Raw genomic sequence first — 14,633 nt, 5'->3', positions numbered from 1 at the left:
TTTACAGTTGACTGTGAGTGGATGGGGATGCAGTGGATTTGTATCATGGTGTGGGGAAAAGCTAGCACAGATGGATTATGGAATGGTTGAGAATATTCCAATGATTGTAGTTTGCTGAGGTACCTAGCTTAAAAGCAGCAAGAGAAAATTGAATCATTACCTTCAAGAGTCTTTTACTAGGGAAGAAATACTAACATTTTGCAATGATGCATGGATGCAACTGCACTGCTATGATGTAACCATCCTTGAGAAAAATAAGCATTTGCTTCTAAATTATGGGTTTCTTCTAAGACATCTTGAGAACCTCTGTGTACCTCTCACCTTCACCATACATACTTTCAGAGGTCTGTAGTGTAGACCTAGCCTCAGGCTTTAATGCTCCAGTGCTCTTTTCCTTAGAAATTGCAACAACTTATTTTCTCCTGCAGAAATCAGTGACACAGAAGTGGGTGTGGACCTTAGTAAGGGGTGGAGCTCAAGACTTCACATTTTGTTTGGGTTAGTTCCCCAAAGTTTCCATGCTCTTAGCCCAACCAGTTTAAACTGTTTTGATCAGCAGAATTAAGCACAACATAATATGACTGGCTCATGTGGTGGCACTTTTGAATCCAGACAGTGTCACAACACATAAGTACAAAGAGGTAAATAATGACAAGAAATTAACTGGACTTCTTGAACCTCCCCAGAAATGTTCTGTTTTATTCACAGCAAAGGTTCAGAGCTGCCCATGTTTTAATTGAACCACTTCACTCATTCCTAAATGAAAACAGTTGCAAATAGTGTCCAATGTACATAGCCCCAGGCACTGTAAAACAATCAAATGAGGAGACTTTTCCTTGTCTTATTTATTTACTTGAAGCTAAAGAAAAATGCCAAAGTTCTGCCCTTGAACAAATCACCACTCTTCACGTACTTTACCCCAGGCGTGAGTTCCATTTTTTTTTTCCTAACTCGTGAGTTTTTGTTTGTATTTGTGCTTGTATATTTTTGTGTATCTTGTTTGTTTACTTTTTCTGCTTCTTAAAATTGTCTCTTCTCTTTAGAAGTGGGGGAGAAGGAAAGAAATTGAGGTGAAACCACAGCATGTTTTCATTTTCGTGTAACAGACAGATCTTTTTTTGCAAGCTTCAGCAGGCACTAAACACCAAATACGGCTTGAGACAATAAATTATAATGCCCTTTAGAGAATGAAGAGCTGGGAAAAGAACAATTGCAAGTGTTTACAACATGTGTTAAGAGAGAAAAAGAGAGATAGCTGACTGAGATTTCTTGGTTAACTCTATAGTGTCTCATAATTTAGAATTGTAAAGGATAATAATGATAATATTTACCCTTGTTCATTTTCCATTTGCCAAGTCTTTACAAGTATGAATAAATATCATTATTTCTGTTTTTCAAATTTATGTCCTTAAAAAGTAGCAAAAGCTGCATGGAAGTTAAGGCTGGCATTTTCGGAAGAGAGAATGTCTTACGTTATCCTTGTAGATGGCTGCTTAGTGAGAATTTCGTGTTGGAGCTTATAACCGTGCTGAATCTTAAGTAAAGCAACAGGTCAGCTAATCAGCATTAGAGAAAATAGCTGGAGGGGGAGATAACTTCACTTACCACTGATTTCATAGAGGGATGAATTGCCTATAACAACATCATCCAGAAAGATTTCCTTTAATGCGTCAAAGCAGCATAAAAATAAGTGATTCATTTATACTATTCCAAGGCAAGAAGTGTATCACTGTACTCTATGGGCAGATTCTACAGCAATGAAATCGGATAAGGGAGCCTTAGCATAAAGAGGACAGAACTCTTGTTTTGTCCACTTTGTTATGTATCTGTATATGTACCTTTTGACAGAATCATAATCATTAGACACCTTCAAGTCAGGATTAGATACCGTTTTGTAAGGTCTCCCTGGGACACTGAAATCCTAAAACACTACGGGCAAATGGGCTAGATCCCAGTGACTTCTTGTTTTGCTAAAACCCAGTTAGAGTATAAAGAGCACATCAGAAGCAATTTAGTTTCTCCGCCCTGGATTCTGTCACTGTGTCCTTGTTTCACCTTCTCCCACCCAAACATATTAGAATTCTTTCCTTGATCATTCAGCGTAACATTCATGTCTTATCAACAGATGAACCTCACGTACTTTTGTTCTCAAATAAATTGTGCAAAAAATAACTAGACAGGTCCTATGAAAAGCTGAAGTATTTAATTATGCGTGTTCTGCTTTAACATTCTCTACTGAAAAATGTAAATTTGATGGATAGGCCGCATGAGATTAGGAACAATTCCTACCTTTGCTGGTGACGCCTGTGTGTCTTATTCCTGATACTGCTAACACTGAGCAGAAGTCAAAGGTAACCTCTGCATCTACTATATTGAGACTCATTCTCAAAAAATGAAACATTGTAAAAGAAATGTTTCCTCAAGGACTGCCCTGGTCCTTTTAAATAAAAAAGGAAGAAACAGGCACCTGACTTTGTGATTCTGTACATAGGGAAATTACAAGGAATGTTTATAAATTCAGCTGAGTTCATAGGTCAGCCACTGCAAGTTTTGTGTTGTAAATGGATAAGTCTTTGTATCTAACTTTTTGGATGTAATAAAATATGTAATAGTTTAAGAAAATATGCCAGTAAAATGCCCTTCTTGAGTAAGGGCTGAGTAATGATTGAGTATATTTGGAGGGAAACTGAGGATCAGCAGCAGTCAAGTGGACAAGGACAATGCCAAAAGTTAGTTTATTATAAAAACGTCCAAAACCACTGCGTCTGGAAAAGCCAGGTTAGGTTGAAGGATAAGGGCCTGAAAATCTGTAATCCACAGAAGTAGAAATTCTTTGTTTTCAGGACATCATGCGTATACTCCCCATGGAAAAAGCATTTGCATTTGTTTAATGTTTGTGATTTCCCACTCTTTTGCACATTTTTAGTAAAATTATATAAAAATTACTGTAAAATCAGTTCCTTAGTTAGGAATTTGGGATTTTTTGTGAAGGAATCATAAAATCATAGAATAGTTGAGGTTGGAAGGGGCCTCTGAAAGTCATCTAGTCCAACCCCTCTGCTAAAAGGAGGGTCAACTAGAGCAGGTTACCCAGGATCATGTCCAGTTGGCTTTTGAATACCTCCAATGACAGAGACTCCACAAGCTCCTCTCTAGGCAAGCTGTTCCAGTGCTTGACCATGCTCACAGTAAAAAAGCTTCTTATGTTTAAGTCGAATTTCCTTTATTTCAGTTTTTGCCCATTTCCTCTCGTCACTGGGTGCTGCTGAGAAGCATGTGGCTCCATCTTCTTTACTGTCAGGTATTTATACACAGTGATGAGATCCCCCTTGAGCTTTCTGTTCTCAGGCCAGTCTCAGTTCTCTCAGCCTCTTCTTGTATGTCAGGTGCTCCAAGCCCTTACTTATCTTAGCTGCCCTTTGATAGACTCACTCCATTATGTCCATGTCTGTCTTGTACTGGGCAGCCCAGACCTGTACACAGCACTCCAGATGTGGTCTCACCAATGTTGAGTAGAGGGGAAAAAATCACCTCCCTTGACCTGGCTAGGATACTGTTGGCCTTCTTTGCTGCAATGGCATGCTACTGGCTCATATTCAGTGTGCTGTCTACCAGGAGCCCCGGCTGTTTTTCTGCAAAGCTGCTTTCCACCAGTTGTCCCCCCAGCCTATACTGGTGGGTGGGTACTGCTGGGTTATTCCTCCCCAAATGCAAGACTTTGTATTTCCCTTTGAACTTTTTGAGGTTCCTGTCTGCTGATTTCTTCAGCATGTCAAGGTCCGTCTGAGTGGCAGCACAGGAATCTGGTGTATCAACCACTCGTCCCAATTTTGTACCGTCTGATTAGGGAAGTGTAATCCAAAGCCAAGGCACCACACAGAGCTGCATTACAGTTAAGAGATACTGTTGGTCATGTCCATGTTTTCCATCTCCAAATGTGTGGCAGTTAGGTTGGAGGCATCTGGTATGGTAGGGTTAATGATGTCTGGAAATCCCAGATGGATTTATTATACCTGTGAAACATACCCAGATGAAATTTCTGAAGAGATGAAGAGGACACACGCAGGAGAGTCTAGATGGATAACAGTCCTAATCCTGTTGAATAATCAGCTGACCATGAGTTCCTACTGGAGTGCCTCAAAAAGCTATTACCCTTCCTTGTATAGACAGGGAAATAGTGGTCAAGGATAAGCTTGTTATAATACCTCTGAACTATGTTTAGTCTTGATGTTACATTGCAGGAGTACTTTGTCTGGTTCAAATGCCTACACTTCACTTAGGGGAAGAACTCAGGAAACTCAGGAACTCAGTCTCTAAGTACAAGAAAGTATAAGCATGCTTTTTAAAAATAAGCATTTATGGAAGCTTAACATGATTTCCTCAAATCTGGAATTTACCACATACAAAAAAACCTAAACCAAAAATTTATGAATTGTCATTGAATATTGTCTACGCTTTCTGGTAAAAATAACACTTAAATAACAGCTAATAAAATTTAAAAAATAATAAATCTTACTCTTTCTACAAACCTTTGTTGGAAAGCACAGTATGCAATTACCTTCAGCACAAATACGATTCTGATCTGTAACATGCCATTTAGATCCTGATTCAGCAAAATATTTAAACATATGATTTCAGCTGGAAATTAATCTACTCAAAATTAAGCACACTTTTAGCTAGAACCTTAATTTTCTCATCTGTAAAATAAGCCTGTAATATAATAAGCCTTAGAACATCAGCAGGTATATGAGGCTGTTTGCCGTCTTGAAACACATGCTTCTGTACGGGAGCAGGGACTAGATTTCAGACGATGCTGTGTTATTCTCTCGCTAACTTTTAATCAGGATTTTTAATATGGGGTAAAACAAGAAGTATCTGGTATAGGAAATATATTGCCTATATAGAGCCATTTGTTTAATGATTTGAGGGTTGCAAATGTGCTTGACTAAAAAAGCCACTTCTATAAATAGGTGCACACTTTGAGAGCTTCAGTGGAGGAAGCCCTGAGACAGTGTCAGCTAAGAAAGGAACTTGCACAAGTCTTCCCATGACTCCAGGAAAAAAGAGTGCATTGTAATGTCAGAGAGTGATTTTTTCTCTTCTCTCCTTGCCCTGTCTCTGATGATGTATTATTTTATGTCACATCTTGGTATTTTAACTGTAGAACTAACCTTTTTACAAGCAGAGCAAAAGGTGATGCATATTATATTTCTTTTTGAAAGCACTGTTAAGGATCTTTTGGGTTTGCCCTTATCCATGTAGTGTAAAATAATGTTTGGATGATTGTGTTTTGCTTGGCTTCCTTCCACATTGTTTCTACTCACTTTACACTTCTGTGTGTGTGTGTAATATCTGACTGGTAATCCCCCAAATAGGTGTGTAATAATATATTACATAGTCTTTTTTACTACTCTTCTAGGAAACAAAGGCATTGGCAGTAGTAATGTTTTTCCATTTATTAATAAAGAAACAAAAATAGTCTTGATGTGGATGATTGGCTTACCTTGTTGATTGAGTTTTTTACATAGGTATTACCTTCAGGAGGACCTGACTTGGAAGCCCAGGCAAACCGTTTCCCCTTGAATACGTAGTGACATGTCTGCTTAATCAGTTACAATTTCTGCTGTATTCGATGGGTTATGAAGGTCTGCCATCTTCAGTAATTGGACATGGTACGTAGTGTGTTGTATTGAAGACAGCAGGAAGATTGGCCAAGCAGATTCTGAAGAGCCCTCTTGCCGACATATACAGAAATGAGTGCACAATTTTTTATGGCAGTCTGGCCCTTCGATCACAGCTTAGGTTTATGTTACAATATGTGATTCACTACTTTAGCTATATGGCATAGCAGGATTCAAATAATAACAGTATCATCATGATGATCTCATTTAAAAATCTCCAAAGACAGGACTTTCAGAATTCGGATTGAAAATCACATTTTTATCTTGGGTTTTATAAGTGTTTTTATTCTGATGGTGGATGTTGTATTTGTGTCATCAAGGTGGATGTGAAAAATTTGGGGATCTCTTCCTGACTGCCACTGAGTTCGAGAGTGATTGGGGGTAAACTATTTCTGCCTTATGTTTCTCTTAACAGCTTTTGGCATATGTTTTCACCATTTATATTAGTTATTTCTGCAAAGTCTGTGTCAGATGTGCTGGAAAATCAAGGAGAAAAATGACATCTTCTGGATCTCATATCTGTTTAACTGCCACCAAATGGCACACTTTATTATTACCCACTGCATTCTCTCCATTTATGAGGAGCAGTTCCATTATTATTGCTTTAATGCAAGCTTTTCTCCAGTGATAGAAATGTCACATTAATACAGGAGCACTGCCCATGGACAAGAATTGTAGAGGAAAACTGGCACATGGGAAAAAGGGTTTTTTTTGGCTAGATTTTGATACGGGTATTTCTGAATACCATATTCAAACTCTGTTTCGGTCTCACTTTTGGAAGTTTCAGGTTTCTCTGAGGTCAAAGTTCCTTTGATGTAGCACAGTAAAGGCCTAAAAAGAAAGGACATAAAAGAAGTGATTGCAATTAAAATTACTACCTTATAATATGAATTATATCGTGGAAACACTTTTAAAAGTCTCTGAAATGTGAGACCATTATACGCATACGAATGGGACCTTTATAGGCTTAAACTGTGTACCTGAAATGTGTTAGTTACAACCTCTCAACCTTCTGATGACAGGCTCTGCTTCAAGAAGAAATGCTTAACTCTGTTAAGCCATAAAATGAGCGAAAGAACACCGAAGAAAAGAAATCGTATGATCTTGATAGGATAATTAGAGGTTCTCTAGACTATATAGCTCAAGTGAAAGAAGTTGAGGAGTGGGGTGGGGTGTCAGGATTATCACTAGACCAGTCATTCCACTCAGGTGCTTCTTAGTGGAACCTGAAATTTTTGAGGAAAAGCGCAAGCTCATTTGTCCTTATCAGCAAATATGTCCAAAGTACTGTCAACTGTCAAACCTGAGAAGTGCTGTACGTACTGTACCCTGACAGTTCAGTCATAATGCCATGAGGTTGTTTACTCTGCTTTTGTATCTTAAGAGTTATACAGGTGTCTGCCTTGTGGGAAGATAAAAAGGGTGGGGGTTAAGAGGGAGGGAATGTTTAACAAGTTTTTTTAAAAAAGCACAGCAGAGATCTTCATTGCAGTAAACAGCAGTTGATACGCTGAGGTGTAGGTGTAAGCTTATCCACTGACCAGTGTTGAGATACCGACATTTGTAACAATGGTTGTCTGTGTAACGGTTACAGAACTTGCAACCCAGCTATCCTTGAAATAGTTGAAAATGTAAATCCATCTCAGAACAGATGGGAGCTGGCAGTATTTTAGACCACGTGCTTTTAGACCACATTCAGGTTTTACTGAAGGCAGGCTGCATGCCCATTTCCCGCCCAATTTTATTTTGATATATAGACACAGGAGTATTTGTTTTTGTCTTGGCTTCAAGATGTCAGTCTTGTGTTTGTTTAAGAGAATAACGGAAATGCTGACTGGAAAGGACCCTATTGATCATCTTGTTCAACCTCTTGCATGAAGCAGGAGCACTTCACTGAAAACTGCACTGTGTAATTCAAAACTTCAGGAGGTCAGTGTACTGCTGGAAATGCTGGGCTCTTTGGCAGTGATTAGGGAGAGCAAAGGTAGTTATAGACATTCATGATAAAGTAAGCTATCCTAACTTTAACTAATCAGAATACTCCTGCCTGAGCTGTGAGATACTTTGGATGCTTTGGAGTGGCAAGATTTCAATAAGAAAAAGAGTCTGAACTAAAACACTCTTGGCATTTTGAAATCTTGCTGCAACTCTGGGGCTTGCCTCATGCCTATGAAAAGGACAGGAACATGCCTGAGCTCTGGGGGAAATTTAGTAGTATTTTTACATTTTGCTGTTTGCAGTTGCACTGCACAATCCCAAAGCAGTGTGACCAGCTGAACTGGGTGGACAGACTGCCCACATCTAACAAAACTGATTGTGGGAATGTAGTTTGTTTCTTTCAACAGCCTGTAGATGGAGCAGCATGTAGCTTATTCCCCAGGGCATTTTGGCTAAATCTACTTTATGCAGAATATATCAGAATACTTTGGGTGCCTGCTTTATCTTGTACCAGTGGATGGGTGCAAAGCCCCAGTGTAGTTTCAGGAATGCTGGTCATACTAATAGACTTTCACCACAGAATGTGTTTAAGAAAGTTCTTCATCAAAGGAAACAGAGGAGTGTTAGAGTGTTCTCATATTGTATGTTGAACATATTTTTTCTAACTCAAAAAGTAAATGAGGTTGCTTTGTAAGGATATGATTCACTACTTAACTTTCAGCTGAAAAGAACAATGGTTTGAGGTGAACAATCCTACTGTTTTGCGTTTTAGTGTTAATTTCCCTAACAGTTTGTTTAAGTGCATTTTTTGCAACAGATTATTTTTCATAAGGTTGTAAAGTTATATTGCAATGTTAACTCTGATTTTCTGATGTTTGCTTGAGTTCTTGTTATGCTCTATATATTTAATTAAAAATAATTACACAAAAGTAATAAAGAACTATTTGCATATGCTGCCCTTTAGGAACATAGGATAACTTAGGTAAGTGATAAGTTTATTTATTTCAGTTTGTGGTGCCTATTAGTCACGTGGTGAAAAAAGATTGTTTCCAGGGGCCTGGAACCAAGGTTACCTATACCAAAGTTTTCAGTACCAGTCAGTACCCTCATTTTCAAGGAAACAGAGATAGTTGCTCTCTCTGTGACCCAGTTAGTCAAAGTTGAGGAGAGTTTATTAATTTTCCCGCTATCATTTTGGGATTCCACTGACAGCATTCAGCAGATCTCTTTGGGTTTTCCTGTACCATTCTCCTTCATTTGATTTCATGTTAAGAGCTAAGTTTTATCTGACGTGCACTTTTTTTGATTAGATGCTTCAAATTTACTTTAAAGATATCCCAGTGCTAATAAATTATCTCTTTCCTGTCAGCCAAAAGTATCTCTCCTTTTGAGCCTTTTTTAGAAGGAATACCAGCTACAAAGGTTAGCTCCTCAGAAATATAGGCACAGCGTCCTCGCACCCTTTCACACCCTGAATGCCAGTGATAGTTAACCACTGGTGCGTATGCAAACGTGATTCATTCTGATAATGGTTTGTGTGTGTTGATGAACCTCACAGGCCTGTATTGTAGCTTGGAAGAAGTATTGAGAATCAGTGACTTACAGATTCTAATGCCAGCTCTGACTTATATCCCCCATGAATCTGGTTGTGAGTCTGAGCCTCCACTTCCAAGTCTTTCTGGACATGATGTATTTCTGAGGTTGCAAACAACAGCCTGCTAAGTAGTGTAATATGCTTTGATGCCAGCACAGCAACTGGATCATTGCAGGTTGCAACTGCTGTGGTAGTACATGTCTGCTAAAGAGCTGTTTGGGCAGTTGTCAGCAACAATTCCTTTTGAGATTTGATCTTTGATGATAATGTTTCTTTTAAGGATTTCATGTCAGTGAATTCAGTATGACTGCTGTGCAGAATGTTGAAATAGACAAATAACAGAAAACAAAAGTAGTATTTCAGGGCACTAAAATACATGCTTCCACAGTTAAGATTCTTTCACATGTTCATATGGCTACCACCTTCCCCTAATCCGAGGAGTATAAAGTAATCTCTGTTTTCTTTTAATTCACAGTAATTGACAACCACATGAACTCCAAGTGTTCATATAATGATGGGAATGTTGCGGGAATTTTTTCTATCCTTATATACAGATGAAGGTGCTGGCTTGCCACCCATATACGAAGCTCATAGAGAATCTTTGACAAGTACTTAGCTAAAAATATTGACCTGTTATGATCTGGGAGATGTTTCTCCCCCAAAATGAACAAAACAGTTTTTTTAGACAATTATGAAGAGCAAAAGGGAGATGCATCATCTTATGACAAAATGTCTCCAGGCCAAAAAATATGTTCTTTTTCCGTCAGTATCGAATTGATTGCATGATTTATTATGGCTGAGCCCTGGGACATATTATCAGCTATAGTATTCTGTACTAAACTGGTCTGAAAAATCTAATGAAGAGGAAAGGTCAGATTAACACAGTGAAATGTCACTAAAATCAATAATAATTATTCTGGGCTTGCATTCATTGCCATAGCATTGCATCTACATTGTACGATTGCATCATTGCCTCTTGGAAGTGATATATTTGAAGACCAAGAATTATTAGCAAAATGTAATTCAACTTGAGAATGATCAGTTCCATTGTGGTTGATTGTTGCCAGACTGAGAGCAAGATACTTCAGAGAAGAGGGAAGGTACGGTTTTACAAGGGAGAGAGTTGATGTGATGCTTCTTAGAAAAGTGCAGTATTCTGTCCCCTTTTCTCATGTCCTAGTGGGAATGCAGTTTTCTGCCCCCATGACACAACTCGTTCTGTACAACTGCTGCTGTAGGCTGCACATAGGGATTATCAGGCCGTGAACTTCCTTTGTCCCTGTCTTCTCTGGAAAGGTGATGGAGGAAACTGCCCCTGTACTCCTTTATACACATGGGTTCAGCTAATCCTGATTTCCTACAGGGTATTTGTGCCCAGCCCACATTGCTCGTCTGAATTCAAACCAGAGCAGAATCTGACCTTTAGTCGTCTGCTTTCTCAATTTTCTTTAGTCTTACTTTTCTTCACTTTTGAAATTCTTAATGGATGAGTTATCTACACTATAGAGGCCATCTAACTTGAACAGACAACAGTAGGAGCCTTGTCAACTTTGTAGTCAGCAGGAAGAGAAGATGCCCTGTGTTATCCTCTGGCGGAACCTCTTCTCTGTGGCTAAATAAGTAGACTAACTTCTAACTTAGGCATATGATACTAGATGCCTTGAGTATAATGTAATGTCCCCTTTAATGTACCCTTTGCTGTTTTTCCCTGTGCCATTAAGTCATGAACTGGGATGAGTCTGGATTCTGAATTTGCCAAAGCAGGGTTTTAATCTGCATGAATACGAAGTCATTCTGACTGATAAAATTCCAAGGAAAAAAGCACCACTTCTGGATTGCTTTCAGTCATAGTGGAAGCACATCAATGCTTCTGTCACTTGAGACAAATATTTCAGCTCCAAACTATGGATGCTAAGGATTCCTCAATTTATAAGCAGTATAAAAATGTGAGGGCCTATTTTCCATTCACTTATACTGGCTTTCTACATACAGAGCTTCAGTGACTACTTTGAAGTCATCCTAATTTACACTAATATAAATGAGAGGAGAAATGGGCCTTACAACTTGCTTGGGAAATTATGATGAGATGTTAAGGTTGTTTACAGAGGTATTCAGGGTCTGCAAGGAGAAGTGATGCTACAAGAAACATTGAAAGAGAAGAAAAAATTGTGCTGTAAAGCTGTGTTTACACAAAATTCAAGTTTATTTTTAGAACAAATTCAAGCAAAATTGACTTAATTCTCCTTGCGTACTACTGCAAATACATTAGACATCCTTATGTGGTGGGAAAGTAGGTCATGATGCAATTGAACAAATAGCAAATGATGAGGCTTCCATTTGTGTTATATATTGTGGATATTTGCATTTATGACATAATTTTTGCTGGCATGGAGGAAACAGCAATGAAAACATTATTGTACAGTCCCAGGACAGAGGTTTTTGCCAGTTCATAGATGCATGCAACAGAAACAATGTTTCTGAATAAAATCAGAGGGCTAAATGAATTGTTAAGTCATCTGAATGTTTCTATTTGGAATGCTGAATGAAGACTGCTATTTCTAATCCAAGACAGCTTTTACTAGCACTCAGTGCATTCAGCACAAGCACAGACCAGTTCTGAAATCAGACAAGGCACAGCTTCAATAATAGGGAAGTTATTTTCTGCATAAACTTGCAACTTGTTTGAGGAAGCCATCAGAACAATTTATACGTTCTCAGGAGCTGTGAAAAAAGAAGCTAGATTTACAACACTTTACCAACAAGACTGCGTTTAGAAACCTGTTGGTTCTTCTACAGAATGCCATAAAATGTTAGTGCAGCACTAACCTGCTCTGTAGCTTCCTTCTTCAGAACTTTTCTAAAATTGGAATCTAATTGTACTCAAGGACCATTTCTAATAGACTGAGCAATTCAAATGAAAGATGGACAGGTTTCTAAAGTGAGAACCGCTTTTGATCTATCCACTGTCTAGCCATTCTGTTTGCCCACATTACCATTATTTCTGATTATGCTGCTCGTCTTCCAGCTGTTATCTTGCCACCTGCCAATTTCTGTAAAATGACCAAGAAGGTGCAGTTAATCTGTGGGTAAATACCCAATAGTAAGAACCATTCCAGGGAAAATGAATTTTGACATGAATACCTGAAAATCAACAGCCACAATTCATACTAATTTTTATTTTAACTAATTCTGTTTTGCAGATGTGTGATGTTCTTCCAAACATTCCACTTTCCCATTTGTAATCTGATGTTGGTTACATCGCTTCCAGATCTTAGATAACTTCTTTGTGTTCTTCAAGTCATATAACATCCTTTACTGTGAGAAATTGAAAGGGCGCATCTGTGTTGGCACTGTGGACAAGAGGAGTAGTGTGCTTTTGAAATGAATGACCCAAGTGTTCCCACTTGCACTTCGGCTGGTATCATGGAGTGATCTTGGAGTGAATGAACTGGGTTTCTTTCAGATGAAACTGAACTGAAGGTGTTCTCCAGGAGCACAGTTGGGCAACTCAAATGGCAGATGGGTATTCTGTCCATGAGACAACACTAGAGTTAGTCCAGAGTAAACTCCCCACACAAATGTAGTGTGACTGCTTAGTCCTCGGTACCAATTGTTTCTGTTAAATGGTCCCTCTCTACTGACTTGCTTCCCTTACACCACATGAATTGCCAATATAGACAGAGTCAGAGATACATAAATGAATAAGGTACCCAACTGCCATTGATCTTCATACTCTTTGAATCTTTAAACTTTTTGTACCTTCTTCTTTAAGTATTCTGCTTACAAAATCAGTCAAAAATTAATTCTTGCACAGTGGTTTGACAAAGTGATGTTTGAGTGTACTATTTTAATTCCTGACATTGTATCCTATTTCATGCTGAGGCAAAACACTGTAATAGTAATGGGTGTACCTAAGTGTTGAACTCTGTCTCATCATCTTTTCACTGTCTCTTCTAGTAAAGCTATCAAAATTGATAGCATTGAAGTCAAAAGGCTTCTGTTAGAGAAGAAGTAACAGAAGAAATAACAATCCAGTTTCAGGTCAGGATGCATGCCTGAATTCTCTATAGAGTTGTGACCCAGGTGTGCGCCAGCACCACTTTTCTCTTTTGCTTGTACTGTGGTTTCGATGGAGAAGAAAACATGACACACAAACTGGATGAGAGCCACAGTATGTTCCACAAAGATTCCCTAGCTAAGCAATATGGGTCTAGGATTATAGGGTATGATGCAACATTCCCCAGCAGATAAATAATTATTAAGTGTTCACTGGAATCATAGACCTAAAAGTCAAGGTGAGTTGGAAAATGATCTAGCTACTACAATAAGAAATATATATTTTTAGTTGTTAAAGAATACAGATATACAATACCAAAAAACTACAACATGAAGTCTTAAAGCAGCATATTATATGACGTGGTGCTAGGATACTGTTTTGAGAGATAGATGTGACCTATCCTGAAAAATCTGAGGGTAAACTTGAATGAAGTCTCTGCTTTCTCTAGTAAGTTAAGCAAGTTTTTATAGTTGGCTGTCTTCATTGTTTTTACTTTCCGTACATGGTTTTTACTTTTCTTGCAAGCACTCAAAATAAAACAGTTTTCTGCTGTTCTGTGAGAAAATGAAATGAAAAAACTTATATAGATCCCAACTAGTTTTTCCTCACTTCTTATTCATTAGCTGTTCCAAAACAATCAAATATTTGCATATATTTTTTGCAATACTTGTGAATTGATTTGCTTTGGTCATTTTATGCCTTTTCAGTTGGTCATTTTATGCCTTTTCCATAAGGATTCCTGACAGGATTTTTCACTGAGTGTTACCAGTTCAGATCCATTTGGAAGTTGAGTCTGAAGTTTATTCTCTCAGGGCTGAACTTGCAGGCCACGGTATAAATGTGTTTAACTTTGTAGGGGTAATCCCACTGACTGTCACTGTTTATGGTATGTCAGATCTGTTTAAGTCTGGCCAGCTGCTAGATTTTGAAATAGGAATTTATTTTTTATTGAGTTTTAAATGCCTCTTCAGTATATAATTGTTTGTATGTGTATCCACATGTATATGCCTCTGTATGTACATACATGGTCAACAGTGGGGCTCACATAATGGGGAAATGGGGAAAAATTACTTTGTTGTATATATACCCTGTTAGCTAAATTTCAGCCTTTTTTAAACCACTAAGTTGAAATGATGCCAGAGTGAGCTGTTGTGTTGCTGGAGCTAAGTAAATGCATATTACAAAGTATGAGATGAAAATGCATAAGGAATGTTGAGTGTTTGCAACTATATTAATTTAATGCAACTGCAGGCAGTACTCAATGTCATGACTAAATGAGAAGAAAAACAGAAATATGTCTGATGAAAACATCTGGATTCAAGTTTTGGTGCCAGTAAGTTCTTCCCCCGCTGGTAAAAAAGAC

The 14,633-nt window shown here is 38.2% G+C and overlaps 1 long non-coding RNA gene across 3 annotated transcripts in view; it reads left to right on the top strand.

Annotated features, from left to right (window-relative positions):
* LOC112982870 (uncharacterized) overlaps positions 1-14,404 on the top strand; it is a 42,179-nt gene extending 27,775 nt beyond the window's left edge. The window contains exons 3-5 of one of the 3 annotated variants that reach the window (XR_003259080.2): positions 3,233-3,301; positions 5,517-5,672; positions 12,414-14,404. This is a non-coding gene — a long non-coding RNA (uncharacterized LOC112982870). The other 2 variants (XR_010391901.1, XR_010391902.1) reach the window with 2 other exon arrangements.
* The last annotated feature ends 229 nt before the right edge of the window (positions 14,405-14,633 follow it).

Source organism: Dromaius novaehollandiae, chromosome 16 (genome assembly GCF_036370855.1).
Source record: "Dromaius novaehollandiae isolate bDroNov1 chromosome 16, bDroNov1.hap1, whole genome shotgun sequence".
NCBI classification, from domain to species: domain Eukaryota; kingdom Metazoa; phylum Chordata; class Aves; order Casuariiformes; family Dromaiidae; genus Dromaius; species Dromaius novaehollandiae.
This window is presented reverse-complemented; position numbering and strand designations above follow the sequence as displayed.